This window comes from Cricetulus griseus, chromosome 3 (assembly GCF_003668045.3).
Source record: "Cricetulus griseus strain 17A/GY chromosome 3, alternate assembly CriGri-PICRH-1.0, whole genome shotgun sequence".
Lineage (NCBI taxonomy): Eukaryota > Metazoa > Chordata > Mammalia > Rodentia > Cricetidae > Cricetulus > Cricetulus griseus.
In genome coordinates, this window is record NC_048596.1 from 23,164,098 (window position 1) to 23,177,593 (window position 13,496).

A 13,496-nucleotide genomic window follows, 5' to 3' on the forward strand; every position below is an offset into this window, starting at 1 on the left:
AGTCATCAGAGTTGAGATAAGTAAGGTTGAATGTGGGCACAGCCAGGTCACTTTGAAGACAGAAGAAGGCTGCACATTTATGTGCATTATTTGTTGTCAACATGTAGACTAGGTACACACAGTTCCAAAGCATCATGGTATAGTCTACCATCCCCACACCTGCAAAAACTTCTATTTCACTGAAGTTCATGTGGGAATTTGCAAGAACAGAAGCACCTATGAAGTTAAGAAAGAAATGGGTTGCAAGGGGACACATTGAAATAAACAATGTTATTTCATATTACAACTGGAAACAAGAAAGTGGCAGAAGGCTGCAGGACAGGGGCTGATGGGTACGATAGAGGGAAGTGCCAACGGCAGGGGTGTAGATTATTCCGAGATGCGTGCACTCAAAGATGATCCCTAGTCCGTAAGGCTAAGATTTCTTTATTCAGATAAACACCAGCCCAAACGCAAGCCAGAGTGTGCCAGGGGCAGCAAGACAGCCAGGCCAGCGAGAAGGGGCTATTCACGTGTATGCGGTCCCTTAAGAATTGTTCCCGCGTCATCTTGGACCTCCCCTGACCACGCCCTCATGGGCGTGTCCCGGTACACCTGTGGGGGCTACTAGGAGGCAGGGCTACAGTGTCTCCCTACACAGTGGTGTCTAGGTTCCAAACAATTCATTAACATTGACACACATGCTTTCTCTTTACTTTGATACCCTCCTAATCTAATTCTCAGCTACCTGCCCAAATTAACTCATTCACTGACCCACTCATTTACTGAGCCATTCACCATTTCACTAAGGATGATCCTGAACTTCTGCTCTTCCTGCCCATGCCTCTTGAGTGCTGTAATTACAGCCGTGTATGTAGTACTGGAGCTCAAACCCAGAACCTTGGGTACGCTCATCAAGCACTCTACCAACTGAGCTACACCCCTAGCCCAGGGAGAAGAACAGCCAGCTTTGTGGTTATATAAGTTTGGGAAAGGTTAAAGCATTCATGTCGCAGTTGTCTTCCTGGAGATACTTCAGACACACCGGTACAGGCTCTGAAGGGCCCGTTTACATTATCTTCACGCAGTACTGCCCACATTTTATCCACAATCCATTGCATCATTCTGTATGACGAGCATCCTTGGAGCCTCTTTTGGAAACACTGCTATGGGATCCAAACGGTCCATGATCTCCATCCTGTTCGTGTCTTCCCTCCTAGCAGACCCACCGGGTCATCTTTATATTTTCACACTGATGCAGGAAGGATGATATGCTCTGCATCCAGAACCATCTCTGCCTCCTGTTACAACATGTCTAAGTGGTCCTTGTTAAGATAAAATCCACCTGTCTTCTCGATGACACCTTACTATTAGACTCCAACCTATAGTCAAGGACAGCCAACAGTCATAGAAGGAGCCCCATAACATTCAAACTTTAGTGTATTTTTTTTAACTCCTTTTAAATCTCTCTTGCAGAAGTTCAGGAGATCTTTGGGTGTATCCCTATAAACCGCTCTACCTCTGAATCACTGAGCATGGTGGATAGCATCTGCAATTCCAGGACTGGAGAAAGTGAGATAAGAGGATCATGAGTTCAAAGTCAGCCTAAAGGAGATAGCAAGTTTCTGGCCAGCCAGGGCTTCACAGTGAGTAGTGATACCTCATCTCAAAAAAAAGGAAGTAAAATCGTTACAATTTCAGTGACTTTGCCCTCCATTGATACAAAGCTAGATGGTTCTAAATACATTCCTGGTAAAAAATTTCTGTTTTGTCTTCCCTATAAATTCTATCATATCCACATGATACCATCTGTTTAATTTTAAAAGTTGGATAGGTTAGTGAGGACTTCATTTTATCTGTCTCCCCTACCAAACTATCACAAATCTACAGTAGTAAAAGGGGTGACCACCACTTGGCTCATCTAAGCTCATATTTTACAAAGTCTAACATAGATTCCAGAATCTAGCCACTGAGGGCTCACAGTTCAATTCTTTGAATAGTTTAGAAAATGACTAGATTTCCTGGAAATTGAGTCACAATAAAACCAGAACAGATGCCAGGGACAGTTTTTGGGTACAGATATTTTATGTACAGTGAAGTTAGTCACATACAGGAACTTTTCCCAGAAGCACCCAACTAGAAAACATGATTTCAAAATAAAGTACTCTATAGAGGAAATGAAATAACAATAAATTCCATGAAATAATGACTTGTATAATACATAATGGAAGAGATAATGAAAAAAGAATATATAAAAACAGTAAGATGAGGCCAGGCGTTGGTGGCACACAACTTTAATCCCCCCACTCGGGAGGCAGAGGCAGGCGGATCTCTGTGAGTTTGAGGCCAGCCGGGTCTACAAGAGCTAGTTCCAGGACAGCCTCCACAGAGAAACCCTGTCTAGAAAAACCAAAAAAAAAAAAAAAAAAAAAAAAGTAAGATGATATATTTGAAACAACAATCTTGAGATATGAATCACTGTTAGGATGATGAATCTAGTGATAAGTGGCAGTAATGGAGATGAGAACAAAACAGTAAAAAAAAAAAAGAAAAAGAAAAGAAAAGAGGAATGTAATCAGGGCAGGCATGATAAATCTAATGGTCTTATGATATCACACCCAAAGAAAACACAAAGCAAGGCTGCAAAGTTTGAAATATATTTAGGCTTTGGCATGGGTTTTTTGAAAGCCGGATTCCTGGGGGGATTTTATATATTCACAAGTTAACACCACATAAGTATTCGTGGGACATAAGCTTCTGTCCATCACCTCCCACACTTTGAACAGGTATTATATCCCCCCCCCTTCTCTCAGCCTTGCTGGGCCCTCCCGCTATTCAGTCTTCTGCCTTACAGGCCACCCCACCCCACCTCAACCTCATCAGTACATCAGTCCAGTCTCCCTCTGTACAACCTGATGGTGCACTGGTGACCTGGAGCTCATGGCTCTTTGTCTTTCCCACTCATCTGTGTGCCCACTGGGATCTGGAGATCTTCTCTTGCAAAAATGTTTTTACAAAGTTTCTGGTGAATCACATTATGGTACCTCAGCTATGTGTGGCCACTCATGCCTGTAATAACCCTAGCTTTAGGGGGCTGGAAACAGGATGATCTACAGCTCAAGGCCAGCCTCAACTACAGGTCTCTTGCTTAAAGACCAAAACCAAGCCCAAGACTATCTACCTGGCTTTCAGTAGATGCTCTCAGGCACGTGTCTTCTGTAATGCTCACTCTACTGCTGAATACAGATATGACCACAGCCCAGACATGGGCACCATGAGACACAGTAATTTCTTTCTTTTTTTTTTTTTTAAAGGAGAATACTCATTTATTTCACAAACATTTAATTATACCCTACTATATTTCCATGTTTTATACAAAATTGAAGAAATACATAATGAGAAAAAGGCAAGTACAATTCCTCTTTTTGTGGGATTTATATCGGAAGTTGGGCAGTAACTACATAGTGATACATAAGGATTCCAAATTTATGATTGTAAATATAAGCTAAGGATTGTCCATGGCCAGTGATAGAGGACTTGCTGGTAGAGTGCTTTCCCAGCATGTCCTGGATTTGATTAGCAGCATCAGCAAGGCAGAAAGAGAAACAGGGACTGGGAGGGAAGGAAAAGGAAAAGAGAAGGGGAAGAATTTTCTACTAAAATGTAAATGAAGTTTACATAAAGTGTCCTGAAGCAGTGAAAATATTTATAGATTATCTGGAAATGGTTTTTAAGGAGTTTTTCCTGTTACAAATAGAAGATAGAGAGATGATAGATAGAAAGATAGGTAGGTAGATAGAAAGAAAGAAAGAAAGATAGATAGATACAAACATACATACATACATAGATATGGAGACACAGTAATTTCAATTTGTGATTCTCTGTTCAAATAAAATCTTTCTATACTAAGTGCTTTCCATGGATTAATTCAGGAGATTTACATTTTAATTAATTAATTAATTAACTGTGTGTGTGTGTGTGTGTGTGTGATGGGAATGTACTTCTTTGTATGTTTATCTTATTGATTGTTGAATAAAATACTGTTTGGCCAATGGCAAGCAAGGACTAGGAGTCAAAGAGGATTCTGGGAAATGTAGTAGTAGAGAAGTGATGATCCAGGCAGGAAGTGACATGCAAGGGGAGTCATATCTCAGCGAGGAAACAGGAAGTATATCTCTTTCCCCTCCTCTCTTGCTCCAGCGGCACGACGTGATCCTCTGGCAAGGAGGGACGCCAATAAGGCGTCCGATAAAATAAGTCTTATAAAATACATAGATTTGTGATAGTTAAGACTGAACTAACAGATGAGAATCCTAGTCATTGACCAAGCAGCTTTGAACCTAATACAAGTTTCTGTGTATTCATTTGGTCCTAACTCAGGCAGGCAGCTGGCGTAAAGCGCACACGTGGCGGTGGGGCTCAGGCGACTTTTGGCAGAAAGATTTATGGTAACGTGTGTGTGTGTGTGTGTGTGTGTGTGTGTGTGTGTGTGTGTGTGTGCCATAGCACACATGTGGAGGTCAGAGAGCAACTTGCAGGAGTCAGTTCTCTCCTTCCACTGTGTGAGTCACTGGGATTGAACTCAGGTCATCAGGCTTGGTGGCAAAGCACCTTTACCTGCTGAGTCATGTCACCATCCCCCAGGAGATTCAGTGTTAGCATCCAGATTTGACTCAGGATAGTTGTAGCTCATATAAGGTGACATCAGTAGGAAGTCAGAGATGTCATCTGAACAGGGTCTATTTGACTTCAGACCCCATGTCCTTATTATTCAGAATGTTGTCACCTTGACATCCCAGTTTATAGATGAATTTCAAGAGATTTTGGTTAGTATAAACCAATTAGTTTGCCTTATTCCTCGGAGCGATTAGATAAAACAACCTCTTTTGACTTTGAAGATGAGGCTGTGGCCGAGAAGGTAGAGAGTTCTCTTCCTCTGTCAGCCTGAAACACCTCTTCAAGCACCACACTGCAGCATGCTGAAATCCAGGCGGGCCCTTTGTGAGTTCATAGGAATGGCCCCTGTTTAACATCAGATCTGTCTGAAGGATCTATACTGGATTTATACAAAGCATGGTTTCTCCATTAATAATTTACAGGAAAGAGTGGGTTAAAACAAAGGCAAAGAGGCTCTTTTTTATTATTAAACTGTTTTTTAGATGTAGTCATTTAAATTTTGTGTATATGAGTGCTTTGCTAGCATATATGTTGTGTCCCGTGTGCATGCTTGGTGCTTAGAGAGATCAGAACACAGTATTAGATCCTCTGATACTGGAGTTACATTCAGTTGTGACCTGCCATATGGGTACTGAACTCAGGTCCTCCGCAAGAACAACCAGTGCTCTTAAGAGCTGAGCCATCTCTCCAGCCCAAGAGGCTCTTTCTTGCCTTAACTGCAGGGATTCTCAAAGCCTTTAAGAATCCCATGGGGGATATATGATGTGTTATTATTACACAGCAGCCCTCCTCAGCCTTGCTGTCTGTCTTTATATCATTTACAGAGGGATCAGTGTCTCTTCTCAGTGTCTCTTGTTGCCCTCAGCTATCTGCAATGAATCCACTGGGACCTTCAGATTTTGTGAAGTTTATGGTTCCAAGAAGTGCTGGCAATCTGTGGAGAGGTGATGGAAAGGGTAACAGTGGTGGCTGTGTCTGCTCATGAAACAGTAGTTTACCACCTCCCACCCGCTGAAGTCTATTTTAAGAGAGATGAGCATCACTGTAACAAACAAGGAAGCACCAGAATACATGCGTGCTTATGAAGAAACAAATATGTTTGCATTTAGATGGTTGGGTGTTAGTGATCAACCAGCAGTCAATAGGGCATAGGTTTTCTTTATTCAGATACACCAGCCAAGCACAAGCCAAAGCGAGGAGGAGGGAGCTGGGACCAGGGCCAGCAGAAGGAGAGAAGAGAGCGTCCACGTGTCTTCGGTCCTCTTAAAAAGCCTATCCTACAACACCTTAGACTTCCCCTCACCCCGCCCTTACGGGCATGTTCAGGTTACCTGGGGCGGGGTTAGAGTGTCTCCCTACAGTTGGGTGTCACCATCTGTCTAAGTAGCATCTTACCTGGGGGATAGGAAGGGCCCATCAAGCCTTTCTCTTGTGAGATGTCATTACTCTGAGGAGCATCCTCAGGAAGGATGCTCCTCTCTTCTTCCTCTGTGGTGATCATCAGCCCCTGACTTTGTCTTCTAGAACCATTCCCAAGGCAGTCTACAATAAGCTGAATCACCCATTTAGACCCAGGGGACGCATTTCTAAATTTATGAGTGATTTCCATGAATCTGTCCATCTAGTACCTTGTAGAAATTTTCTACATTTGGGGTTCATTTACAAAAACAAAACAAAACAAAACAAAACAAAACAAAAACCAATGACGCTTGATCCCACCTAAGTGCCTTAAGGTAAGGTGAAACAACGATGACCACTTCCACTTCTCACTTTGGTTTCTTTCTCTCTCTCTCTCTCTCTCTCTCTCTCTCTCTCTCTCTCTCTCTCTCTTTCTCTCTTTCTCTCTTCCTTTCTTTTTTCCTTTCTCTTTCCTTTCCTTCCCTTCCTTTCTACCTTCCTTCCTTCCTTCCTTCCTTCCTTCCTTCCTTCCTTCCTTCCTTCCTTCTTCCCTTCCTTCCTTCTTTCCTTCCATTTTTCGAGACAGGGTTTTTCTGTATTGCTTTAGAGCCTGTTCTGGAACTCTCTCTGTAGACCAGCCTAGCCTTAAACTCACAGAAATCCACCTGCCTCTGCCTCCTGAATGCTGGGATTAAAGGCATGTGCACCACTAACACCCAGCTGGTTATTTTTTCTTAATAAATGTGAAAGCATTTGGTTTTTTTCCTGCTGTGCTTTGTATGATCATCCAGAGTTCCGAAGTAATCTTATACTGTGAGGAAACTATGGTGGTTTGAATAGATATGGCTCCCACAGACTCATGTGTTTGAATACTTGGTCCATAGGGAGTGTCATTATAGAAGGCGTGACCTTGTTGGAGTAGGTGTGGCCTTGTTGGAGGAAGTGTGTCACCGTGGAGGTGGACTTTGATGCCTTATAGGCTCAACATACTCCCAGTGCAGTACACAGGGTGGGGAAGGTATAGTGTTACAGAGTGTGTTCTAACCAAAATGGTAGTAGCACTTTCTACAAAACTGATTAAAACATAGCCACACAGGATACTCTTGGCTTGGTCATCTGTTGGGAGCATGAAGGTCCTTGCACATACAGATCACCATGGAAACCAGGAATGTTAAGCATGCAGGATTGGCCTCTCAAAGGAAAGGATGTAAAACCTGCTTTTCTATTCAGAAACCTTGGAATTAGAGGTGATGAATAGCCTGGTGATCCTTGTTATCTGTAAGGCCAGGCCATATTCAAGCTCTCACAAGCAGGACCAGTGGTGTCAAGAAGTCTAAATGACCCTTACATTATCTGTCTACCCAGGGGCTCTCCTCAAGCTCCCACAACCTGGATCAGAGATGACTAATAGTCCAAATGACCTCTACAATGTATGTATGTATGACTGAGACCACACCAGATCCTTCCCTAGGCCCTTAAGTTAATACGGAGCCTATCTTCCTGGAGGAAGTGATATGTACTTTGAGTTGAGTTTTGATATAATTAAGCTTCATTTTGCATTGGAGATTGTACTATACCAGGACATTTTCTTCCCAATTGTATTGTGTTTAAATACACTGGCAAGGAAAAAAAAACTGTCTGGAATCAGACTCCCAAAGTTTGATTTGGCTTGATAAATTCAAGCTGAACCAAATTTTCATTCTTACCTCTTCATGGCTCATTTCTCTGCCTGTCATGACATTTGCAGGGACCCCCACAGTCATCCTTTTTTGCATCTCAAATAATAATAGCCACCCATTCTAACCCTTGCTTCCCAAATCTTACAACCTTTTGCATTACATGACATGCTTTATTCTCAGAGAGAACATGTTATGGGTGCAGTAATCTCCAGTCCATAGACTATGTAGCAGAAACAGGAAATGGGAAGCAGTTTTCCTAAATGTAACAGTGCTCCAAAGAGGTGGAGATAGAATTTTAACCTTGCTCTGACTCAAAATATGCCCAGTTTTGCACCAGGCATTTTAAAAGGATCTTTAGCAGAAGAGACACAGTCTCCTGATTTCCTATGGAGTGTGTGTATTTCTGTCATGTGTGCATGTACACACACATGCAGACACACACACACACACACACACACACACACACACACACACACACCCTTTTCTGGATAAGGAATGAGGTTGGAGAGTTGGATTTTGCCTTATGGAATCCAGATTTAGAAGATTCTGTCTCTCTAATTTCCAACTATAACTTTAAAGAGTACATCAGCTCACAACCCAGGAGAACCGGTTTATGGCTTTCATTCCCACTCTGCAGACAGCAGGAGCTATGCCCAGCTTGAAAGTCAAAGTCATAAGCATGCATCCTTAGCCATTCTAATTCTAGTATTTTATCCAACAGAGATTCCTGCAAAAATACAGAGCGAGGTAAATTAGTCTGTACTGAACTGAATTTTTTTCATGAGTTTATGTGAAAAGAGTAAACAGAAAACCATAAATATGATGCCGTTGAGGGGCAGGGAGGTTTGTGATGGTAGGCATATGTTTTCATATCTGTCCATATCTGCTTAGTTTTTAAAAAAATAACACAAATAACAGTTTTTTTTACAAAACACATTTACAAGGTTTCTGAAAATTTTATCTAGAGGACAAAACTCCAATATTCTTATAACCAAAAACTGGCTCAGTTTTGGGGGTGCTCATATTTTTTCCAGCAAATATTGCTGGGGATGGAGAAATGGTTCAGCAATTAAGAGCACTTGTTACTCTTACAGAGAACCTAGGTTCAGTTCCCAGGCCCTACATGGCAGCTGGCAACAGTCTGTAACTCCGGTGCCAGGGGATCTAGTATTCTCTTCTGACCTTCCTGGGCACTAGGCACACACGTGGTGCACAGACACACAAGCTGGCAAGACACTCATACATTAAATGAATGACTAAATGCTGCTTTTTAAACATAGTTTACTTAGGGAAGAAAGTAGGAAAACCTTGTATAGACTCTTTTTTTTCCCTTTGAAAAACTTAGTGAATTTTGTAAACAGTAACTTTATTTTCAAAAGCTAAACTTCAGATTCCCAACTGTACATCTCTAATGGTGCACTTCCAATTATATAAAATCAGACACAGAGAGAAGGACATCAATTTCTTTTTATAAAAGACACAGCATTGATTTAAAAACACTAACTCTCAGGCAGAGCTGAAAATTGCTTCAACAGGGAAGTGAGAGGCTTAGAAAGGTTAGTAAATTGGTGTGACTTTTCCCCTTTGCTTATTGTCATTGGTTTTAGAGTAACAAAGTCAATCTGGCGATGAAGGTGTCTGGCTTGTTTGCAGCCTCCCCTAACAAAGATGAGTTCATGAAGTCAATGAAGCGTCATCAATTAAAAAGAATCTCCAGATTGAGAGTTAAAAGATGGTTAGATAAAACTACCTGCTAGACTGAAAACCCTCAGAGAAAACTACAGGGTAACATTCCCATTAAGGAAACACACTGTTGTCCTTGCTTCCCAAAGAAAGGCATGCTACAAAATACAAAGACAAATAGGAGCAGAATTAAAATGGTCAATATTCTACCCCCTCAAATTTCTACTGATTTGTGTGTGTGTGTGTGTGTGTGTGTGTGTGTGTGCGCACGTGCGCGCATGCATACACACACCATTTATAAAATTAAAATATGAAAACATAATTTTTTCCAACCAAAAAACCCCATACAGTGCACATTTCTTTGACTCTAAACCTAATCTTATGTTTAATTTTAAAAGGGCTCTTTAACAGTCCATGCTGTATATTATAAGTAACACTGTGATAAGCAATTTGCTTGAGGTTATTATATTACATGTCACAGTGAAAGAGGAAACAAATATATATATATATATATATATATATATATATATATCCAAAATATATTGGTTATTTTCCACCATCATGTATAGAGTTAGCTGAGGATTTCACATAGATGTACTTCATTAGCTTGAAGAACTTTGCTATATTTCTATTTTTTTTCATGAAAGGATGTTAGAGTTTGTAAGATTCATCTTCTGTGCCTATTGAAATGGCTGTGTGGGTTTTATCTATTATTTTATTAATGAGTATACTAATGGTATTGGATTTCATGCTCAAGTCTATACTCATTTTGATATGATAACACTGCAAGTTTAATTTCAAGCTGAGAAGAACTTTTATTGTCTATTTGCAATTTTGGGTGTAACTCAGCCCTGATGTTAGACAAGAAGGAAGCAAAAGGAGATGCAACTGTAATCATGACTTCAAACCACAAACAAGCTGGTGTTTTAAAAATTATGATTTTTTGAAAAAGAAACACATGTCTTTATATTAATGCAAAACACAAACTTTTTATCATCATTGTGATTGTCCTCACATTTTCCACCTCTCACAATGAGCATCAGTTAAAATAGCTTTACAGAGTAAAAGGGTAACCACGAGGATCATTTTTGGCAGAATGTATCATTGCAGAAATGACGTGTACCAAACTTCAGATAGGTCAAAGTTGTTTAATGAGAAAAATGTATATGGACCTAGAGACTTTGTTTTCCCTTCAAAGGCAGCAATAATGGTGCTGATGGCATATCCTGCTCAGCTAAGCACTAAGCACATTACTTGCAAAAACTCAAGGCAAGATAAGTATTCCATCATCTAACTGAGCAAACTCAAGAGAGGACAAGCAAATTGTCCAAATATCCATAAACAGTGAGAAGAGGCACCTGAATTCTAAGCTAGATGTGGGTAGCTCCAAAGCCCGTACTTTTAACAATTTCTGTGGTTTGGGCACCAGAATTTAACTTATCTACAAATTCAAGATTGTTCACTCCTCCTTTTGAATGAAAATGGAATCAAAACTGCTAGGTCAGAAGACCTGCTGCACCTCACTTGCTAACCTGATGCATAAGTCCTATATGCTTTGGGTGCCTATTATGTGACTTCACCCCAATTAACATAAGTGTTCAAGTAACAGACAAGGACTATTTTACATTGAATTATGCAACAACCATGTTTTGACCATGTTTGATGATTTAAGCAAAAGCTTTTTACTGATAAAGCTAAACTCAACTTTAACTGAAAATGATATATTTAGGAACCTCAAACCGGACACATTAAGGTCATTATAAGGTTGCTGTGTGGAAGAAACTTTGGAATCTACAACTTAATGCTTAACACCAAGGTCTTTGCTTGAATCCTGTTTTAGGTCACTACTGTGACTTTATTTTTATTAACTCTAGAGCCATGATACTAATTTATGGGGCACCTAGTCATAGTTCTCAGTCCTCTGTTCATCATTATTTTATCTTAAGAAGGCTCGCTGTATATTGTAACCATCACAGCCAAGCAGATAGCTTCTTCCATGCCCTAGATCACAATTGTATCTATTCATTGATCTCTTGTCTCAAGGGCTGGTACTTTTCCTTCCACTGCCTCAGCTTTCCCCTAACGTTCTCCCCCTTCTTTTAACATCAGCTTCTGATTGTTCTGTGCTATGAAAAAGCAAGAGGGGTGTTTATAAAATTCCCATTAGATCAGAGTGTAGGGGCCCAGAAAGGCCATTTGGCCCTGTGAGATGATGTTCTTGATGGCAACGCCAGGCAGTAGGAAGACAGAGGGCAGCACAGTGAACTGTGTGAAGAAAACACCATTTATACAAGTCTGGGGGAGACCTCACACTTCCTTCCTGAAGTTAGTTTTTTCTGATTTGGTATAAAACAGGTGTCGGATCTGAAAAGACAGCTGTTGGCGTCTGTCTTTGGGGCCTGAGCAGGATGCACAAGAACAATGCTGGCTCCTCCAGCTGGATGCGGACAGTCCAGATTGCCAGCATCTGGAGTCTGTGAGTCCCTGCTGAATTGCTGCCACTGCTCACTGTGCAAGCCGAGGCTGAAGGCCCGAGAATCCTGGCACCTACACTCATGACAGATGCCCCTCCTTCTACCAGCAGGAGGGGCAGGCCTCCTTATCAAGTAAAGAATGTGGGCTGCAGAGTGGGGCAGACCCAAGTTCAAGTTCTGCTTGACCATTCTCTAGTTCTTTAACCCTGAAACAAGTTTTCTGGGGAAAGACTCGCATCTAGAAACTTCCTGTTACACCTAGCTAAGAGTACAAAACATTACCACAAAGGTGGTATAAGTCAATATTCCTGAGCTCTTCACACCTATCATCATATCCTATGTGTGTCTATGAGAGTGGAACAGACACAGCCAAAGGAATCAAAGACCTGGAGCCCTCCATGGGGTAAATTAGATGGTTCTAGAAATGACATGGCAGCCATATTGGCAGATTCTTCTCAGGAAGTTTACTTTCTCCAAGGCTATACTTCACAGTTGAAGATGAGAGATATCACATATAGTCATCTAATAGAACGCCCAAAAACCATGCAAAATATGGGTACCTACTGAGCTTAACTATAGGCTTCAGTTTGTAGACTCGAACAATCAGGTTTGGAGCAAGAAGAGAATAGCTCTGAATAACAGGCTTAAAGACGTAAGCTCTCTTTCCTTTCCCCAGTCTCTGTACATAACTAACACCTATAGGGACACCAACTTAAAGTGTCTAGGTTTCAGTGGTTTCATGTTTGCAATGTGACTCACACAGTTGCTCTGAGAATTACACAGAACGTAACTGAAATGGCACAGTAACCAGGCCAATAACGGCAGGCCTGCATGTTTCTGTATAAACATCAGGCAGGTCTCGTCTTGCATCCTGGGCACATGTTAATATTTACTAATTTAAGCACATGAGAGCTAAGAAATGATGAAACAGCTCATTAATACACCCATGCCACATTGGCTCCTCCATTCCACTAAAGTGCAAATTACTCACTAGTCACCTATTTCTTTCAGGGTGATTTCCTTTTGGTCTATACTTACAGAAGTAAAAATAAAAGAGACCGGGAGATTATATGTTTTCTGACAGCTAGTCAATATGATCTAGTTATTTTTTGATCCTTTCACCTGAAGGGACCCTCCAACCAGATCCTGCTTCCTCTACAGGGTGATAGTTCACCAGAACTCCATTCTGGCCACTCGGAGTGTGTCTCATACTTGTTGACTATAGATCCCGGGCTGCAAAGAGTAACTCTGATCACTTCATCAGTGGAGGGAATTTGGAATATTTTAAAGCAGATCATGAAACTAAGACAGAGGGATTGGTGACAGGGGCAAGGGAGAGAAGATTACAGGTGTGCAATGAAATAACATAAACAAGAATGAAACAATGTTTTCATCTGGAGATTCTATTTCAAAACAAAACAAAAAACAAAACAAAAAGACAGATCACAAGGTCAGAGACTCTTGCTGGCTCTGGGGCTGCATTTCCAGTTCCAAGAGGATTGGTGTTGGTATGGCATTTAGAACCATGAATGGTGCATAGTGCCCAAGTCAATAAATGGCACTTACACATGGTGCATAGCATCCAAGTCAATAAATGGTAGGTATA

The 13,496-nt window shown here is 41.1% G+C and overlaps 1 protein-coding gene across 2 annotated transcripts in view; it reads right to left on the bottom strand.

The window, feature by feature from the left end:
• The window catches only part of Plce1 (phospholipase C epsilon 1), a 286,564-nt gene that overhangs the window by 127,728 nt on the left and 145,340 nt on the right, over positions 1-13,496 (bottom strand). The gene's annotated exons all lie outside the window — the stretch shown is intronic.